We start from the raw sequence: 16,731 nt of genomic DNA on the forward strand, positions 1-16,731 counted from the left end.
TATACAAAGTAACTGATCCCCACTGGTCCAGAGGAGAAACCTGGTAAACATGAGTCCGGTTTACTCCTCTCCACGCAGAGAACATCCTCTTCTAATTCCCATTCCTTCTTCTAACCTAGATGTTGTCAAAACCTACATTTTCTGAGAACATGAGGGATAATTAATCTGCATACTCTTGTGAGTATCCAGTGAGGCGGTCCCGTGTACTTCAGCCACACAGTGGGGTTGCCGCAGAGATGGGCTGTTCCTCCCTCCCCCTGAACTGGCTGTTGGGTTGACTGCAGATCAGGAGGGACAGGAGCCAGCAAACTCGGGCTTCCCTCTACCTTCTCATTCTCTATCTGGCACCCATGGAGATGCTCAGAAAGTCTGGCTCTTGGCAATTATGAGCTGGGAAAGTAGGTAAGGGAGGTGCCTAGGGAAAGCTCCCCCGACCCCCACACTTACAACATCTCCCGTTTTGAGAGGGTCACAGTACAAAAAGGAGCTATTTCCAGGAGACATTTGATATTCACTAGGACGTTAGCTGATCCTGTCAACATCTGCAGGAAGGCAAAGCCTGTCTTCCCATTCGGAGCCTAGGGCTGTCAAGATTGCTCAGTTTGTCCAAGAACAGATAGGAATGAATGGCAAAACTCTAGTTAGGATAGTATGATTGGAGAAGACTGAGCCCCAAGCCCACAGACAAAGAGACTGATGTTCAAGGAAAGACTAGACTTACCCACAGTGACAGACTGAGGAAGTCTCCAGCACAGGTAGAAAAGGTAACTGAGGGTAGGTTGGGCTTTGGGGGTGGGGGTCAAGGGCAGGGCAGCACTGCTTCCTCTGGCCTGGCCTGCCCCAGTTCCAGCCCTCCCATTGCTCAGGGGTGTGGCAAAACCTGCCAAACCAGTCCCGGTGCCAGGGCCAAATGGCAGAGCCCAGAGCTGTGGCAGCAGCCAGCAAGAGTCTGGGACCGGAAGGACTCAAAGAGGCTCCTCCCAACCTGCCAGCCCGGCCAGAGGTCCTGGCACTGCCTGGGGACAGGGTAGGTGCTCACCGCTGAGCCTTCTATCACTGGAATGTTGTGCGTCAGGAATAACCAGGACTGTCCCCCATGTCCCTCCCCTTCTGCTCGGACAGTCAACCTTCTGTCTAGCTGTGTCACTTGAGCAAGAAACCAGAGGCTTATCTGAGAACTGAGACAGAAGGCAGGGAAGGTGGAAAAATGACAGAAATTGCCCTCGGATCCTGTGGGACCGAGAAGCGCCCTCTAGACAGGAAAGACTTTGTTAAAAGGCTGGGCTCATGTGAGCATGTGACACATGGGCCACAAGAGTGTCTCACAGATGCAAGGGACTCCCATCTCAACACAAACCCTCAGAGGGGCAATGGGGAGACTACCACAGACACGCACAGACTAGCCCAAGGCCACACAGCAAGACCACACCAGAGATGGGAGCACAGCATAAGACTGACTTCCCAGAACACAGAAGCTTCCATGGAACAGGCACTTTTCCCAGATTCAAAATCCCACCCCATACCAAGAGGCCCCTTTCTTACGATCTCCCAGGAGCTCCAGAGACTGGGGGAAAGTTCCCTTCATTTTACCAGCCAGGTACCGCCAATCCCTGAGTGTTGCTATACAAAAATACCACCCACAGCCGGCTTTGTTCCTCACACCTCCAAAGGCTAGAATGTCAAGGTGGCAGCAGATATGGTGTTGGTAAGGACTCTACTTTCTGGTACACAGCTGGCACCTTCCAGCATGTCCCCACATGATAGAAGGACAAGCCGGCTCTCCGGGATCTTTCGCAAGAGCAGGCATGCTGTTCACAAGGAAGGAGCCTTCACCCCAAAGGCTCCACCCTAAAACTAGCACCCAGAGCTATGTGCCAGCACTTGGATCCTGGGGACATAAATACGGCACGTGTTTACCTGCAGCACTGGCCTTCTGCACTCCAGCATCCAGGACACCAGTTGTGGTGAGAGCTCAATGAACGCGCCAGCAGTCAGAGACACAACCCTTTTCTAGGCACCGCCACCGGGGCCAGGAGTGGGAAACCAGAAAACAGACAAGAAAAGGAAACCTGAATCTAGGAACTGAGGGCTGTCTGGCTATGAGACAAAGATACCGTGGGCTCCGAGCTACCAAGGTCCTGAGCCCAAAGGCTGTGGGAAACAGTTGTGCCAGCCACACTGAACATCTGGATTATAGGCCTGTGCGTGTCTGTCACCCAATGCTAACCTTATCTATGATATTCACAGAGTAAAACATCAGGGTCAAATTAACCCTGCCCTTCCCTGGTGGAGCCCCAGAGGCAGGTTCCCCCAGCACCTCAACAGGGATTTTTAAAGCAGGGAGACCCAAGCTGAAATCATGAGGGACCACTTCCCTGATAAATATTAGCACAATGGAGATGCTGCCGCCTCCCCTGCCTCCCAAAGGGCATGTACAGTGATGGATGGGCTCATGGTCTGTGAACTGCAAAGGGCTGAACACATGAAATTACCAACAAGAACACAATCATCACTGGCCTTGCTGACCACATCCGATCCCAATATCTAAATATCAACCACCATCATCACGGTTTAAAGTTCACAGTAGAAGGAACTACCTACTGAGTAAAGCTGCCTGTGTTCTCACCAAAATGAGGATCATTACTGACTCCATTTTACGGATGGTCAAATCAAGGCACAGAGGCAAAAAAAAGCATCTCACAGAAACTCACAGTAGTGGAACAAGGTCTCCATGCAGGCCTGAGTCTGGACATAGCACAAGTTCAACTGCAATCCACTGCTGAGGCAATTCCAGCAGCCAGAGCATGATGCGTCCCATGTTAACCCAGTCACCTCCCTGACTCCTGCAGTAGTAACCGCGAGAGGACACAACTCTGTCTCAAGAAGCTGGGACCACCAATTCAGCCATGTGGCCATGTTTTCTATCTTTGCACAGTTATCTGTCACCCTCCTGGGCTGTAGTTGCCTTGTGCTCCCCCGTCCTGGGTACCCATGTGGCCACCCACAGTCCTGGCGTGAACCTCCTGGCACCAATCACGTTATCTCCGCTGTCTGTCAAAGTCTCGGGACAACGGGAAGAAATGGACGGCTGTTCATGCTAAATGGTGCATCCCCGTGGCTGTGCAAACTGTAGGAAAAGTATTCAGTCAAGCCTTAGTGAAGCAGAGGTTAGATGGCAAGGGAGAAAAATCTTTGCCAACTCTATAAAACTCTCATTCAATTGCTCAAGATGAGCCTCTTCATGTTCCCTGGCCTCCGTTTCTTTACCTGTTAAGTGGGGACCATTCTTGGCCTATCTCTTCTCAAGGCTGTTATGATGAGCAAACATATGTGCTTTACAAGATGTGATATTTATTAATGCATTTATTCAACAAATCTGCTGAGCTCTCACGGGTGGGGTATGCTCTAATCCAGACTATTCTTTTTTATGCTTATTTTATGTGTGTGAGTCTATTGCTTGCATGCTTGTGTGTGCGCTGTGTGCATGCCTGGTGCCCACAACGGCCAGAAGAAGGCACTAGACTCCCTGGAATGGAGTTACTACCTGGAATGGGTGTGAGCCACCATGTGGGTGCTGGGAACTCAGCAGTACTCTTAAATGCTGAGCCATTTCTCCAGCACCCCCAGTCTTGAGTTATGAGAGAGGTCATTCGCCTGCCATAAAGCTTATCTAGAGTATTTCCAGACTTGCACAACCATCCCCAATGATCCCAGGATCCCTTTTGGGCTTCCGAGAGTCCAGTGCTCTCAGAAGCTCAAATCTCTAGTTTGGGTTCATACACGGCACTACTTTTCTGGAAAAACCCAAAGCACCCCTTAGTGTGTACAAGGTAAACACTGAACACACTGTCTTAGAGAGTACACTCAGTGTGCTGGGCTTCCCCAGGAAAAGCCCACTCTGAACAGCCCAGGCCCAGCCTCTTTCTAGCCAGGCCTCTCTAGTAACCGGATGGCAGCAACTGCCAATCCTGGCTTCAGTTCCCCCATCTACTACTTGGATAGCAGGCAGCAGCCCATGCTTCTAGCATCTCACAGAAGGAATCCCAAACCCGTCAAATGGTCACTCTTGTTCAGGTTGTCAGAAGGAAGCCCAACTTGTTACACTGGCTAAGACGGGCAAAGCAGTGGGTTGGAGATGGAGATATGAGACCTGAAAACACAGGGGGCCTTATTCTGCAGTTCTCGGGAAGTTGGAGGCAAGATGCTCACATGCCCACACACGCATGTGCATGAGCGTGCACACACAAACACACGCACACACACACACACACACAACAAGCACTCAAGCACACTGGCCTAGATCAAGGAGGGGATACTCGAGTAGGGAGGAACTGAGAGAACACCCCCAAAGCTCCCCATAACTGCCAGCACCAGGCAATGGGAAGGAGGAGCTGGATTCCTGTGCACTGAAACCTAGCTCTACTATGCTAAACATGTGTCCCTGGAGAAGTCATTTGCCTTCTCTGAGCCTCAGTTAATCTACCCACAAAAAAGGAACTATTAAGGTTTGGGATATGACTCAGCTGGTAGACTGCTTGCTTGGCGTATGTAAAAGGTCAGTCTCAGGCCCCAGCACCCGACGGAGACCAGGTGTGCTGAAATCCCAGCGGGAGGACTAACAGAAGTTCAAGGTCATACTAAGTTTTTTTTTGAGGTACATTCAAGGCCAGCCTAGGCTATCTAGGAGACTATCTCAAAACAAAACAACTCACTTTTCTGTCCTGTACTTCAGGATTATAGAGGAAAATCAGAGGGGGGTGGGGGGACTGAGGATCCTTCTGTGGGAAAAATCTCAGGTACTTACTTGTATTGTAGTCCAAGTGAGCTAGAGAAGATCAGAGAAACTCCAGGCTGTGGAGCCTCAGAGGAATGCTGGATATCTAAGCCTTATCTGGGGGAACATTCCAGAGCCAGGACCCTCCCCAAACAGCCCTGCTGTGGGATGATTCCTTTCATATGCAATGAATGTGCTACTCTTATTGGTTGATAATAAAGACTAAATTGGCCTATAGCTAGGCAGAATAAAGCTAGGTGGGAGTTGAGAGAGATGTGAGCCAGCTGCCCAAGAAGCAAGATGCCAGAGGGCTGACCAATAAAGCCATGGCCACATGGCAATACATAGATTAACAGAAATGGGTTACTTTAAATGTAAGAGCTAGTTAGCAATAAGCCTGAGCTATAGGTCAAATATTTTGCAATTACTATTAAGCCTCCGGGTGAGTATCTAAAAGTAGCTGCAGGACAGAGCAAAACAGAGAAACCTCTCCTTACACAGCCCCTCTGGTTGTAGGCAGGCAGTAAGTCAAGGGATGACCTGTCACTGCAGGCGAGAGAGGCTGGGGAGCAGGCGGTATATCTGGAATCAGGAAGACCATAAGGTGGCAAAAGCAGGGGAAGGAAGTGCAGGCTTCCTCACTGAGTCTCCCATAAGTCCGTCCCTCATTCAGAAGACAATGACACAGCTACCTTCTGTGTGACAAAGACATGCCATTGCTTTCCTTAGAACTTTGGGGTCCTCACCTATAAAATGTAAGTTCTCCTTAGTAAGTATGACTGCCACTAACAGCGAACTCATTCCTTGGTACTCCTTGATCCCAGATTCAGGTACTGTCTACCTGCCTGCCCAGTATGATTAACAGTAAGAGAGGTGGCTCTTCAAGGGTCAGTGCCACCTGTAGTTCAGAGTGAGGCTAGGAAGCCCTCTCTCCAGAAAGACCACCAGAAGTCACCTGCCTCTCGGAGCTCTGAACTCTGGGCAATGGACCATCCTCCACCAGCAGGGGTGAAGGGAGGCTAATTCTAAAATCTACTAGCGAGCATTCCCTGGGGGTCCACCATCCAGGTGGGGCTAGCCTCCTCATATCTGGAAGGAGGGGAAGCATACCAAGTATTTCTCTCACACTATTGAATAAAACAAAATGGAAGAAAGGGGCACTTTTGGAGGAAGCAGAAAACATGACTTTGCCAGTAGCTTTCCAATCCTAGGGAAACCTAACGACCCCTGCTTCTCCCTTTCCCGCCATTGATCAGGCATTCCCCTCTCATGGAGAGCCCTTCCCGAATCAAACATTTAGATCCCAGCTCCATTCAACTGGATCCAAGCCCCCTCCTCCCCTCTTCCCTGATCTCTCCTCTGAACTCCCATTGTGCTTGGCCCGTCTCTCTTAACGGCAATTTGCACAGTGTCCCAGCGACAGCTGCACACCTCCATCCCACTCTGGAGGACACAGGGATGACGGTCGTTTCAGCAAAGGCTCTGAAGCCCAGCAGATATGACCTTAAACAATGGCTTGTGGACTCTCAGCCCTGGGACCCTGGGCTTGTCTCACTGAGCGTGTTCCTGCTGGCAAACGGGGCAATAACAGTACCCCTCTACCAATCGGCTGGTGTAATTAAATGAGATAACATGCCCAGTACAGAACCTAGATGAAAGCAAAGCCTAATGATGCAGCCTTGGTCTGGGAGACCTTTTAGGCGGGTTCATGGATGGATTTTCTTCTCTTTCGAGACACCTGGTGCAGTGTTGCATGCTGGACAGACAGATTTGCATGGAGACAGACCGTGAACTTCAACAGGAAGTCAGAACAGTACAGCTGGGGTCTGGATTGCCTCTGTAGGCCGTGAAGTGTGGCACTAAGCAGCAGGCAAACAGACACACGGTGGTCACTTGACCTACCAAACGAAATGATCGGAGGCTGGGCACTGAAGCCAGGCTCCATGGGCCTGAATCCCAGTGTATGAACTAAGCTGCGCTGCTGCTTCTGCACCTATACAATGGGCTGATGATGACAGTACTCACCAAAGGACCATCATGAGGATAACACGCACGCCACGCAGAGGCCTGAAAGCACATCCGGTCTCTGTCGCCAAGGCTGCATTATTGGGCCTTTGCTTCCTTCAGGCTTTATGCTAGCCATATCCCCTTATGTAATTATACCAGCATATCAATGGTGGGTACCATCACTGCCCCCCTTATCAGAAACACGCTTAGAGAGGAGACTGGCTGCCTGGGTCACAGGCAGACAGTGATGCAGTCATTAAGTGATTGTTATCACTGCTGATGTTCTATACCCAACAAAGAGGGGCATTTCTGCCCCCTGCAGGCTATGAACTGTTCATCCTCCTATAATCGGGACTCAGCAAAAACCCTAGTATGGTCCAGGGGTGTCTGTGCAGCGGTCACCATGACCTTGGTCTGGTGGTAGCCTCACCCCTCCGTTAGGAACATGGGCAGGAAACTGACCTATGCCAAGCAACTCAAAATATTCCTGTCTAACAAGAATGGGAGCAGTCAAGAGTCTTTCTCTTGACAAAGAAACCCTAGAAGGAAATCAGTCCTTTCTCGATGGCCAGACATCTAAACTGAGGCAGGGGACAGCTCGTAGGGAAGAGACAAGAGGAGTGAGAGAAAGGCAGTGGGTTTATGGCACGTTAGCCTGATTCTTCATCCTCAGTCCTATGCTCTGATCCAGGTCAAGCAGGCAAGAGAAGCAAGACTGTGCCGCCAATGTAGGGCTGCCTCTACGCACTTAGGCCCAGCCTCTCCCAGCTGGGAACCCTTCAACAGGTCTAATATGCTTGCTCATCCACAGTCTATTAAATATGGAGCTGAGGTCCAGAAAGGAAAAGTAACAGGGCCAAGACCTCAGAGAAGTATATGGGACTTAGTGGGCCAGCGGCCTCCTGGAGAGCAGGCAGCCTGTGAAAACTAACGCCGCCCCCCCCACAACCCCTGGCTCTCTCAGTAAACAGATGGTGTCTAATACCTGCTGTCTCTTCTTTCTCTACCCTGAGTCCTACAGAGTGGCCTCTGAACCCGGCTTCTGGGAGGGCTTGAGGAACATGAGGAATAAATGCTTGAGCAGATGGACCTCTGCCTCCTGTTCCTGTGCCCCCACCTCTCTCTGCGCACAGGAGCTTACCCAAATGTCAGGGAACTGCTGCACAGGCCCCCTCCTGGGGACTCCTAATCCACCGCCCCTGCTGTCTGGGCTGCCCTTTGGTTGCACACGGACAGAGAATTCCTTGTTCCCAGTGCTTCCTGCCCAGAGATCTCCGTGGGGCCGAGTGCTGGCAGGAAGGAACCAAATCGCTCCTCTTACATGGAGCTAAAGCCACCCCTGCCCCCACTACTCAGGGATAACACACTCCAGCTCTGTAGCCATTCATTCTACCTGCCCCAGCCTGGCTCAACAGCACTGCCAGCCCCTCCACCACAGACCCTGTGCACGCGTGCGTGTGCGTGTGTGTGTGTGTGTACCTCATATGGGTCCAAAACTAAACTAGAAGATTCTAGAATAATGTTACAGCCGCAGCAATCCTGCCTAACAGGCCCCACGGTGACAATGGCACGTGACTTTACAATTTCTCAATCCACGTAGGTCACTAGCTTTTGCCCGCTCTTCAACCTCACCCTACTGTGAGCCAGTAGTATTTTTGATTTCTCTTTTCTGTTTGTTGACTTATTTTGCTTTATCTTATTGTTGTGAGTCCAGCCTTCATGTTGGTCTGGACCATCCCCTCAGCCTCCTTAGTGGAGGTCTGTAGACCTGTGTCACCGTGCCTAGCTGAGCCAATGGTGTGTGAAGTATCTGACCCAAAGGCAAAGAAAGGTCTGTGGTATTGCCTGTCCTGAGGAATTAGCCAATTCTCTAGCCTTGCCTCAACTTCAGAAGGGGATGCAACCCACTTAGCTATCCTGTATGTTAAGATTCTTTGAGGTTAATTTCCGACAAACATTTCCCTAAAAAAAACTGTCTCAAAAAAAAAAAATAGACAAAACAAAAGAGAATTTTCCTGCCAGAAAGTTTAAGAAATCTCATTTATCCTGACCCTAGGCTCCCCAACACCTGCCTGGACCACAAATACATGATTCCAGGACCAAGACCCAGGAGGTTCCATTGTGCTCAGTGGCAAGGCTGAGCAGAACTGCCCTCTGACTAGTCTAATCTACACCCAGGAGTGGCTGAGCAAAGGGAAGCAAGGGCCGAGGGCCTGCAGATCCAGCTAGATCCAGCAGCTTCCAGTCTGCCGTCTCCACCCTTGGTGGGCAAGCAGCTCAGGCAGAGTGTGCCAACAGAGTGCCCAGCGAAGGAATGCTTCAGCCTCTGCTTCCACAGGGACAGCCTCAGCACTGCCCCCTTCGCTAGCCTTAGAGAAACCTGAGACCTAGACAAACCTTCATGCTGCCTCAGCAGTAACAGAACAATCTAGAACCTCTGGGCCCAACCTCAGCTGAAGCAGGAGACAGCCTCTGGGGTACTCACCCCTCCTCTGTACACTGGCTCCCTGGGGAAGGCCTCCTACACCAGGCACCTGGAATGAGAAGAGAGTGTTAGCCCCTTGGCACGTGAGGCTGGCACAGGAGGGTCCAAGAAAGCTGGGAAGTTGTGGAACCTGTTAAACAGAAAGGCCCACCGGGCGATGGTGGCGCACGCCTTTAATCCCAGCACTCGGGAGGCAGAGGCAGGTGGATCTCTGTGAGTTCGAGACCAGCCTGGTCTACAAGAGCTAGTTCCAGGACAGGCTCCAAAGCCACAGAGAAACCCTGTCTCGAAAAAGCAAAAAGCAAAAAAAACAACAACAACAAAAAAAAAAAACCAGAAAGGCCCAAGAGCCACACAGAGCCGGAGGGCAGGAGAGGAGTCTGCAGAGCCCTGAAAGCTACTGTGAGGATGAACCTTTATTCTAAGGCCGCTGTGAATCCACAGGCCTGAGAAAGGAAAGGGAAGAAGTCAAAACTAACTATGGGACAATTAATGAGGAGGAAGGAGCCTGGGCTGAGCAGCCAGAGAGAAAACAAAGTGCCCTGGGGACAGACAGGAGGGCCCTCTCCTCAGGGCTTTCTTCCACAGAGGTTTCCAGCACCCAGGGAAAAGCACCCCCATCACTGTTTCCACCTGACTGTTCTGCCTCCGTCTCCCTATTTGTGACACAGTGTGGCTGGGCTTAGGCATCTCTCGGAGCCTTTCTAACACTGGCACTCTGTTCATGGAGGTTTTAAGCCCCTTTGTTTCCTCTTTGAGTTTGATCGCAGGCCTGGCCTGGTCCACAATGGGCAGTGTAGTCGGGAGGAGAGACCGGAGTCCTCATGCACTCAGGAGCACCAAACTCCATGATTCTGTCTCATAAGGGACATGACGATCAACTGACCAGGAAGAAAACAGACAATGGTTTGTGAACTTGGGCTCTGGAGTCACACAGGCCTGGCTTGTTCTGTGGCCTGGACAAGTCACTTCCCTCCTAATATAGAGGTGTGAGCGGTTGCATCAGCGTCTAGAACCAACAGGATTAGGACGATCCTATGGAGAGGTCCAGCCTCTCTAACGGGACTCTGTATAACATGAACATCCTGCGCTCCAGGGAGTGAGCTGACACACTGAAGACCGTAGTAGTGAGGGGCAGAGCTGGGACAATCGCCCACCCCACCCCCAAAGCCACCATCTCTACACATCCTCAGACTGAACGCCTTGAGGTCCTGCCTCCTCCCACCTTGTATTCCTCTCTCTGCCCAGCCGTATCCCTTCTTGTCTCCACCTCCCAGTCTGACTGGAATTAAAAGCTTGTTACTCCCAAGTACTGGGATTAAAAGTGTGAGCCATCACTGCCTGACCTCTGTGGCTAACCAGTGGCTGACTCAACACTCTGACCCTCAGGCAAGCTTTATTTGTTAGAGCACAAAATATCACCACAGGACATAGATGGTGTGGGGGAAGGGGGGTGGGGGTGATGGTGGGAGGGTAGGGATGGGAGGGGATGGGATGGGAATGGTGCTGCTGCTGCTGCTGCTGCTGCTTCTTCTCCTACTCCTTCTTTGAGTTAGTTATCTCTCAATTTGCCCTGGCTAGGCTGGCACTCACTGTACAGACCAGGCTGGCCTTGAACTCACAGACTGCCTCTTCCTCCCCAGTATCAAGCCTAAAGGTGTACCCTACAACATGGGCCTTGGACCCAGGATCTTAACTACTAGGTTGTCTGTGTACTATTTGGTTTTTCAAGACAGGGTTTCTCTGTGTAGCCCTGGCTGTCCTGGAACTCACTCTGCAGGCCAGGCTGGTCTTGAACTCACAAAGATCTGCCTATCTCTGCCTCCCGAGTGCTGGGATCAAAGGTGTGCGCCATCACCGCCTGGCTATCAGTACATTGTCTTCATTGTTTCTTTTTGGATAAGGAAAGTGAGGCTGAAACAATTCCAAATGACCTGCCTAAGATCAGAGGGAAACTCACCGCGGGAGAGGACTTTGACTAGGGCCTCCTTGGCGAGAAAGCCTGTGGTCTATTCAGAAAGGAGATTGCTATAGAAAAGCTCTGGTTTTAGGACGTGGAATGGGTAGGGATGACATCAGGTAGCAGTGGCAGTGTGTGTGTGTGCTGCATGTCATGCGCCCCACAGCACCCACACGCGCATGCACCCCAAGGCACTCGCATATGCAACCCACTTAAGAAGAAAAGAGAAGGAGCTGGTGGACAAAAGCCTCTTTCTCAGAAGCTCTCTCTGGGGACCAGACAAGAGAGGAGGCCACAGTCCTGCCAGGGCTGAGCAGAGGGCTGGATCTAAACAAACAGACTCACCAACTGGCCACCATCTTTCTGTGTGATTCCAGCCTGCCTTCCTGCACCTCCATCCTCTCTTCCCTGCACCCTTCTTCCTCTGTATCTCCAGCTCCGGAACAACACAGCTACAGTGAACACTGTCAGGACTCTCTCAGGGCCAGGAGGAGTGATACGAGCTTGTAATCACAACGTTCAGGAGGCAGAGGCAGGAAGATCACCGGAAGTTCAAGAACAGCCCATTCTATATAGCAGAGCCAAGATAGCCAAAGCTATATAATGAGACCCTGGCTGTGGGTGCGGGATGGGGCTGAGCGAGAGGGTGGGACCTGCAGAATACCAGCACAGCCTATCCGCTGGCCTCCAAATACAGGCAAACACATGCATATGCACACACACACACACACACACACACACACACACACCAAACACAAACAGACACTCTGCTAATTGGCTTTTTGATAACTTGATACAAGCTAGGGTCATCTGGGAAGAGGGAATTCAATTAAGGAATTGTCTCTATCATATTTTCCTGTAGGCAATCTGGTGGGGGGGTTGATTAGTGATTAGGAAGACCTAACACACTGTAGGCGGTGCCACCCCTGGGCCAGTGGTCCTGGGTTGTATAGGAAAGCAGGCAGAAGGAGCCAGGGTTCCGCCATGGTTTCTGCTTCAGCTCCTGCCCTGACTTCACTCAGGGATAAACTGTGACCTGGGATGTGTGAGCCAAATAAACCCTTTCCTCTCCAAGTTGCTTTGGTCATGGTTTCTATCAGAGCAATGGCAAGCAAACTGAGATAACCCTGTCCTGCTACAGGAGATGAACAATGCCATTCCTCAGCTGCCCCTGTCTCCTATAGCAACCTACAGAAAAGAGGCCTTGCTAACACTGGCCCCAACATCACCAACAGAGGATTGGAAAGTCCTGTACTTGTGCACTGTTTATATAGCTACAATTTTTTCCTTGGAAAGGCCTCTATTTTCCTCATCTGCAAAATGGGCACTTGTCTTTACCTGATCCTTGGCATAAAAGGAGATCCAAAGAGGTCCCCGAAGGGAAGCAACTGATGAAGGTACCACACAAAGCATCCCCAGTTCCCCATCCCAGCTCCCATGCATCCCTCCGGTCCACTTCTCACCCAAACATGTGGTACAATCAAACCCATGCAGTGGATGCAGCGGTGGTAGCAGCGTCCAAAGAGGAAAGAGCAGTCACTGCCAGTCTGAATCAGGCATGCTAGCCGCTTCCTGGAATGACTTCGCCAGTGCCATCAGTCTCACTGACAGATGTAAGGGGCCCAGTATCACGCAGAGCAAGTGGCAGGGCCAAAATGAGCAGCCTGGAGGCTATGGGATGATCCAGGGTGACGTCTCACCAAGAAGCATTCCTCTGAGTTTGGGGGTGAGACAGGGAATATGAGGGCCTGCTGTCTCCCCAGAGTCCCTCAGACAGCTAGTCTTTCCAGAGCCTTGTAGTGTTGTTCAAATATGTCCAATTCAACACTGGCTATAACCACACTGTCCAGTAGATGACCTGACCTAAGGCTGGCACAGTGACAGGGGCCTGCCATCGTAGCTAACTGAGGAGCCTGAGGCAGGAGGAGCAACAGTGCCGGGCAGTTTTATGTCAACTTAGCACAAGCTGGAGTTAGCTGAAAGGAAAGAACCTCAAATAAGAAAGTGCGTCCACAACAGGGCTTGGTGACGCCTGCCTTTAACCCCAGTAGGTGGATCTCTGTGCGATCAGAGTTCCAGGACAGCCTGGTCTACAAAGCAAGTTCTAGGACAGCCAAGGTTGCTGTTAACATGGAGAAAATCTGTCTCAAAAAGCCAAAAATCAGATAAATAAACAAATAATAAAGTGTCTCTACAGGCTGCGGTAGCAAGCCTGTAGAACATTTTCTTGATTAGTGATTGATGGGGGAGGGGCATTAGTGATTGATGGGGGAGGGGCATTAGTGATTGATGGGGCAGGGCCCAGCCCATTGTGGATGATGTCATCCTCGGGCTGGTGGTCCTAGATTCTGTAACATATCAGGCTGAGCAAGCCAGTAAACAGCACCCATCCATGGCCTCCACATCAGTTCCTGTCTCTGGTTCTTGCCCTGTTTGAGTTCCTGTTTTGAATTCATCCCATGACGAACAGTGATGTGGAAGTGTAAGCCAAATAAACCCTTTCCTGGCCAATCATCATTTTATTAAATCAATACAAGTGACAGATCTTTACAGGGTTCAAGAGCATTCTCCCACAGGAGTATACAATGATCTGTCTGCATGTATGCACCAGATCTCATGGTTGTCAGCCTCCATGTGGTTGCTGGGAATTGAACTCAGGACCTCTGGAAGAGCAACCAGCAGTCAGTGCTTTTAACCTCTGAACCATCTTGCCAGCCCCCAATATTTAGCTTTTAAAATTAAAAAAAAAAACCAACGCATTAACAAATCTTATTTCCCAAATATTCATAGAAGTTTGTCTACAACTAAATGGAATATTGCTTTAAATGTCTAATTGATTAAAATGAAATTATCAACAGAATTTAGAGTCAGCTCTTTGGCCTCACCAGTCACATCTGGAAGGCTCAGCAGCCACTCTGCTGGAGCGAGCACTCTACAGCCAGTCCTTGGGGTATAGGTGGTGACCTCCTTGGGTCTGGCCCAGAGCTAAGCTTCAGAGGAACAGCCAAGTCAGAAAAGAGCCGTAGCTACTCATTTTACACCCCCTGCTGAGGCCAATGTTAATATCCACCTCTGCTGCCTGTTACAGCCATAGTGTTGGTGATGGAGGGACCAGAGTTCAGAGGATGACAACGTAGCTCAGAGAGGTGTCCGTTTGCCGAAGGTCATCAGCATTGACAGGGCCTGCCTTAGGCTCGGCTTCTACAGAAGAAATAAGCCTTTGCCCTATGCTAAAGGACCTGTGCCTAAAGTATAGAGGGAGGAAGGGCATGAACAAGAAACCCAGTGAAAGGCTGGGGGCGGGCGGTGGTGAGCAGGGCGCTGCAGCTGTCAGTGGAGTTCCTATGGACTCATAGTACGGAGGGTTCTTCCTTGTCTCTCCTCATCAAAGACCACAGCAGGCAAGGCTGGTGCAGTATACAGACTGTCTGCATTCTGGGTCCCCTGGGCTAGCACCCTGGAATTCCCCAGCCTTCCCAAGAGCACTCAAGCAGAGGGCCTTGGACCAGGGCCAGGACTCATAGGGACACGTCCCAGGCTCACCTCTGTGGAGGCAGGGGAGAGGGTCCAAGTGGTAGGCTGCCCCCCTAGGAAGGAGAGACCCCCCACCTCACAGTAGGGAAGAGGTAGCAGGTATAGACCAGAAAAACCTGGGTGGTTCCACCCCTCTGTGGGGGGGGAGACAAGGCCAGCACAGCCCCCTCCAGCCAGCCCAGCAGGGTGAAACTCAGCAGCCATTAGGTTTAACAATTAACTCTGATTGGCTTTCGGTTCACCTGAAGATAAATCCAGCAAAAAGTCCGACCTGAAGGCAAGGGGACTTAAAAGACTGGAGGCTAAGAAGAGGCAAAGTGGGGCGGGCATAAGTTCCCTCCTCCAAATCAGAGGCAATGCTGATGCATAGTAGGTGGCTAGTCAATAATATTTTTAACAAGCAAATAAAGAGTTGAGGTAAACTGGAATAAAACAGGCCTGGGTAGGTGGGCAGACTCACAGAAGGGATGGGGAAGGACTGTCTTAGCCTGGGACTGCTAGACCCTTTTGACAGCACAAAAGCTAGAACAAGAGCCAGGAAGGGCACGCCAGGAACACGGCTTGGAAGTCTCCAGCCCTGAAAGCCACTCCTGATCTAATCATCCTACCACGACCTTGGGAGCTCTGATTTCTGAGTGGCCCAGGTGAGACCCCACCACGGCACAGGCGAGACCCCACCACGGCACAGGCTGGTCAGGGCCAGCCCCACAGCGCGAGCGGCTCTGCAGTTTTCCCCAGTCTCTGGCTGCTTGGCAACAGCCTCCTCATTCATCTCGGGCCACCCTCTGGCTTCCCCCACATCTCAACAGGCCTCCAGCTCCCACCTACCCAGCCCATTCTCCTTTTCCAGAAGGAAGACCTGGAACAGTGAACGCTCCAGCCCGCGCACATCCCACTCACCTGGATCCCACACCCCTGGCAACAGATGGCTGCCAACCTGACACGGGATTAGCATCTCCGACCCTTGGATTCCCTGGCACCCACCTCACCCTTCTCCCAAACCCTAACACAGACCTAGATCCACAGCCCACCACAGGCTCAGAAGCGAATTCCCATAGGCTCTTAGGTAGTGAGCCTCTGTTCCCTCTGTCTAAGGGGGGCAGGAAAGGGGGTAGGGATGGGCAGATCTTTTCCTCTGCCAGTTTTCTGATCTTTAGAGATCTTGACATTTCTGGGGTCCCTATTCACTTTGCACTCAGACAGACTGGGGTTCACATCCTGACCCTGGCCAGGTACAGAGACAGCTCTGTAAAGGCCCAGAACTGAAGACCACTTCACGGCATCCTTAGCGCCAGCCCACATAGAGAAGAGCTGGACACCTAGGGCCACTTCTAAGTAACTCTCACTGGCTTCCCATTACCTCCCACTAAAGCTCCCCTCCCAGTCCCACTTCCCAAGCTCCCATCCCCACCCTGTGCTCTCAGTGGCATCAAGAGCCATCAGTCCTGCAAATTATTATTCTTGGCAAAAAGAAGCTTGCTGCTCCCCCTCCTCCTGAGCCCCTCCACAGGGAGACTCTGGGGCTGTGTTTCCACTCTGCTCTTTCCTGCATATAAACACACCCCCTCCCCCTACCCCCATGCTGCACAGGAAGCAGCTGTCTCCAGACTCCTATCACTCTCCTAGCTCACGCCCTTCCAGCCTAGCGGCACCTCTGTTCCTCACAGCCCACCGCTTTGTTCACTCAGACACCTCTCGGCTGGAAGCTAGCTCCTTACGTGAGAGTCTCACCGGCCCCCAGTGACCTAAGACCCTGAAAACCTCAGAACTGTTGAAAGACTTCACTCTGGCCATGAGAAAGTCCTTTATTTGCTGAAGCAATCATCGTTAATTTAAAAATAACGGATTATACCTGTGTATTGGCCACTTATGCTCTGCCGTGTTCTCTGGGCACTTTACACGGGGCTCCAGTTAGCTCTCCACACCCCAACACAGGGCTCCAGTCAGCTCTCCACACCCCAACACAGGGCT

The 16,731-nt window shown here is 51.3% G+C and overlaps 1 protein-coding gene across 3 annotated transcripts in view; it reads right to left on the bottom strand.

Moving 5' to 3' along the window:
- Positions 1–16,731, bottom strand: part of Epb41l1 (erythrocyte membrane protein band 4.1 like 1) — a 128,998-nt gene that overhangs the window by 101,685 nt on the left and 10,582 nt on the right. The window contains exon 2 of one of the 3 annotated variants that reach the window (XM_026787067.1): positions 9,267–9,315. The exons of the other annotated variants lie outside the window; for them this stretch is intronic. The gene's annotated coding sequence lies outside the window, so the exon portion shown is untranslated. The remainder of the gene's footprint in view (positions 1–9,266; positions 9,316–16,731) is intronic. 3 annotated transcript variants of the gene reach the window in all.

The sequence above is a fragment of the Microtus ochrogaster genome, linkage group LG8, assembly GCF_000317375.1.
Source record: "Microtus ochrogaster isolate Prairie Vole_2 linkage group LG8, MicOch1.0, whole genome shotgun sequence".
Classification (NCBI taxonomy): domain Eukaryota; kingdom Metazoa; phylum Chordata; class Mammalia; order Rodentia; family Cricetidae; genus Microtus; species Microtus ochrogaster.